General features: G+C 35.3%; 1 non-coding gene across 1 annotated transcript; it reads right to left on the reverse strand.

The window, feature by feature from the left end:
• Positions 1 to 2,263: 2,263 nt before the first annotated feature.
• On the reverse strand, positions 2,264 to 2,370 carry LOC122117075. Its single transcript, XR_006149083.1, has one exon. It is a non-coding gene; the product is annotated as a U6 spliceosomal RNA (small nuclear RNA).
• Between the last annotated feature and the right edge of the window lie 1,848 nt (positions 2,371 to 4,218).

Genomic DNA, 4,218 nt, shown 5'->3' on the forward strand with positions numbered 1-4,218 from the left:
ATAAAACAAAATATACTGCTCAGATACTTTTATCAGTTTTGTACATTTTTATATGGACTTCACATCTGTCTACAGCATTCCTTCTTTATAATGTCCCTGATATTTTTACACTATCAAGACATAAGATAACCAGCTTGATTTACAGCATGAGAAGTTATCCTCCTGGCTTCCTTGGAAGCAGAGGATGGTCAATAGATAACATTACTTCTGGTTGCTCACTACATGTAATGGTTTCTGTGATACATTTTATTTAGTATTTAAAAAACTGTTGGCTAAACTCAAAACTCATTCATAGAAGTTTATGTTAAGTTTTTCACAAGTTTTATTTCTCTTAATTCTTAAGATAACATTTGCTATAATACTAATATTATTACCATTTAAGTGTTGGGAAAAATTGTAGTTAAAGGCACTAAATGCATGGCCCAAATACACACAGTGAGGAAGAAAATGAGTCAAAGTTTCCAAAAGTCTTTCAGCAATACAGAAAAAGTAGATAAAATCTCACCATTCTCTTACACTCTAAATTCAATATTAATATTGCTCAAGAAATAATAGCATAGCAATTATTGCCGATGATGATTGTTTTCTGTCACAATTTGTCTTCAACACAGACTGTGTTGGTGACATTGCGTTATCATGCACAGAATTGAGCTTATACATTGAGTTTCAAAGACAGCCAAATTTCTTCTGTCCTACAGTTCCATTTTTCTTTTAAAAAAAGTACCAAAACTTTTAAATATCATCACTTTCTGTCTTTTAAGAATCCAAAAGAGAAATAAATTCACATTTAATTTAATAAATTCACCTTTACTTTTAAAGCAAAGTGCTTTAAAAGTAGGAGATGATAAAAACAGGCCCCCATGAAGTAAATTTTCTTCTACTTTTAAAATTATTCTGAAAAACTTGTGCTGGTTGGTTACACCTGTAATCTTGTTTACTTGAGATATCTACTCAGGAGGCTGAGATCTGTGGATAACAGTTGGAAGCCAATCAGGGCAAAAATATTTTTGAGATTATTTTTCAAAAAAATTTAATGAACTAGCAAAGAGCCAGGAGTGGAGATGTCGCTCATATAGTAGCTCACCAATCTAGAGAGGAAAGGTCTAGCAAGACCTTAAAGCCCTGAGTTCAAATTCTAAGCACTCCAACACACTTGTGTACATGCGTGCACACACACACACACACATTTATTCAAAATACCTTCATGTCAGTGTTTTGCATTAATTTATTTGTTAACGAGATTATATGGATAAAATAAGGGAAATAAACACTTCAATCTCAGAACATTTTTATACTTTTTTATTTTAAATATATTGCACAGAGGGGTTACATTTACATGAGCAAGGTAGTGAGTACATTTCCTAACAAGCATTGTTACCTCCTCCTTTATTTTCCCCCCACCATCCCTTCTCTCCCACCTCCACAAGTACACTCCACTCCTCCTCTCTCCTTCCCCTACCTAAATTGTAAAATTCATTTTTCAACATAGGTCTTGTGCATCTCATTGTTACAATGGGTCAACCCGTATCCCTATTTAAGCATTTTGTTGTTTTCTTCTCTCCCCAAATTAGAGAAACGTATATACAAGATGTAGGCGCACCAACTTCAAATACAGTGAAAAAAGGGGTTATAGCGTGGTTGAGGAACATATAAAGGAACAAAAAAAATCACATCGTACAGTATAAGTATGTTAGAAATAATAGCAAGATAGAATCACTTGTGTACCTATCTTGGTGTTCGTTTAGCTTAACATCATTTTATCTGGTCAAATGCACATAGCTTAAGACATTTTCTGATAATCCCGGACATATATTAGTTATTGAAAATAAGAGAAACCATGGGACCTATGTTTCTTTGGAGTTGGCTTACTTCACTTAATAAATTTTTTCCAAATCTTTCCATTTCCTAACAAATTGGGCAATGTCATTCTTTCTGATGGAGGCAGAGAATGCAATTGTATATATTTACCAGGTTTTCTTGATCCATTCATCTACTGAGGGGCATCTGGGTTGGTTCCATATCTTAGCTATGGTAAATAATGCTGCAGTAAACATAGTTGTGCTGGTAGTTTTAGTATGGTCTTGTTTGTGATCCTTTGGGTAAATGAACAAAAGTGGGATTGCTGGGTCATAGGGGAGCTTTATGGGGAGTCGTTTGAGGAAACTCCATACTGCTTTCCAAAGTGGTTGAAGACTTTTACACTCCCACCAAGAATACAGTAGGGTTCCCTTGTGGCCCCATCTCCTCCAGCATTTGTTGTTGTAAAAATATGGATTGCTTCACTAATTTTCGAGTCATCCTTGAGCAGGGGCCATGCTAATCTTCTCTGTATCATTCCGATGTTAGTGTATGGGCTGCCGGATTAAGCACAGAACATTTTTTATATAGAAGGTGTAATTTATTTTCTTAGTCAATTCCACAAAAAAGTAAGTTCAAAAGAATTGTCATGAAATTTTAGAATCATGCATTTCTTACATAAGCACACATTTTTGATGTTGGCATAATTTGTGGAGGGGAAGGGGAAAATGTTTAAATAGGGATACAAGTAGACCCATTGCAACAATGAAAGGAACTTTACAACTTTGGTATCTCTACTACTGCCATACCTGCAGATTGTAACTTGATTGCTTCTTTTGAGGTAAGTATCACTATGCCTGGGTCTGCTTGGACTGTGGTCCTCCTAACACAAGCAAAACACATAGCACCCATCAAACTCTAACAGAGTTTCTGAAACTTTTTTTTTTTTTTGGTTTGGGCTTGCCTGGAACTGCAATTCTCTAATCTCTGTTTTCTAAGTAGATAATAGTACAGGTTTGAGCCACTTTATCCAGTAAAAGTATACAATTTCAAGATATCTTGATATTGCCTGTATTTGTGCTTAACATATATAGCTAACCTTAATTTTCTCCCTCTTTTGTTTACTACTCTGAGTTGAAAACATTGACTTTCTTGATATACATGGCTTTGTTTTGGGTGGAATCCCATCACAATCCAAAAAATCTCCCAAAAAGTTTATGTCAAGAATCATGGAAAAGAAGGCTTCAGGTTGGAAAGAAAACACTGATCCTTAACTTATAATTGCAGTATATTTATAGTGTTAGTCAATACTTTCTGAAGTATGAGAAGAGAAGGAAGACAGAAATGTGAAAGATGTCAGGTCTCTGTGGAATTTCTGTAGTTGTTACTTCATGTTATATTCTTCCTTAAAACTTGCTTTATTAAAAGCCTCTGGGTGGATATTGGTTGGACTGATTGGTAACCTTACCCAAGAAATGAAGCTGATTATAGAAGGCTGATGATTTGGTAAATAAAGGAATGATGAAAATGAGAACAGATATTGTCACAGAATGAGCCAACAAGGTTCATTGCTGAACAGCAAAACAAAGCAGTTTCAAGTCCGATGATGCACATTGGAACATATATAGATAGATACATATATGTATACACATACAAACATACGTGAAAAAGTATATATGCAGTAGAATACAGAGAAAGTTGGTGTGACAAGTATTAAACTATATCAAACTGGTTGCAGGAAAGGTCCAGTAAAATATCAATAGTTTAGCATAGATTTTGCATAGATTTCTAAAGGATGAAAATTCTTCCCTCATTTTATACTTTACAAATATCCTTAGTATATTTTAAGTTTTTTATATTGTAGTTGGAACATCTATATAATGCTGAGAATTGGAATTACATAAAGTATGCAACATGAATAGGCCAGCCAGAATAGGAAAGTTCATTAGATTCCTATTTCCAATTAACCACCAGGAGAAAAGGAGTTCCAGTTCAGATTTTATGTAGAGCACTGGCCTTGAACACAAAACGACCAGTCAGGCCATGAGTTTAAGCCCTAAGATCTACAGAAACAAAAACACAAAATATAACTTGGAGTTAGATATTTTATAATGAAGCATTTTTTATATACTCTACATTGTTAGAAAGACTAGATTTCTGTGTTAGCTTTATTGCCGCGGACCGGGTTCTGTCGGGAAGACGGAGGACACCTAAGGGAGGAACCTGGAATAGGTGGGGAGATGGCAAACAGACAACTCACACACATTAGGAGTGGATGCTGAGTGCGATTTAATGTAGAGGATAACAAACTTTTATAGCAAAAGTCTCCATGAGAAAGGGCAAAAGGTTACACAACCTTGCTGCAGGGCTTCATTCTTGGGTGGTCACCAGCTGGTCACCTGATAGGCACTTGTTTCTGGC

This window comes from Dipodomys spectabilis, unplaced genomic scaffold (genome assembly GCF_019054845.1).
Source record: "Dipodomys spectabilis isolate Male_0828 unplaced genomic scaffold, ASM1905484v1 ptg000139l, whole genome shotgun sequence".
Taxonomy (NCBI): domain Eukaryota; kingdom Metazoa; phylum Chordata; class Mammalia; order Rodentia; family Heteromyidae; genus Dipodomys; species Dipodomys spectabilis.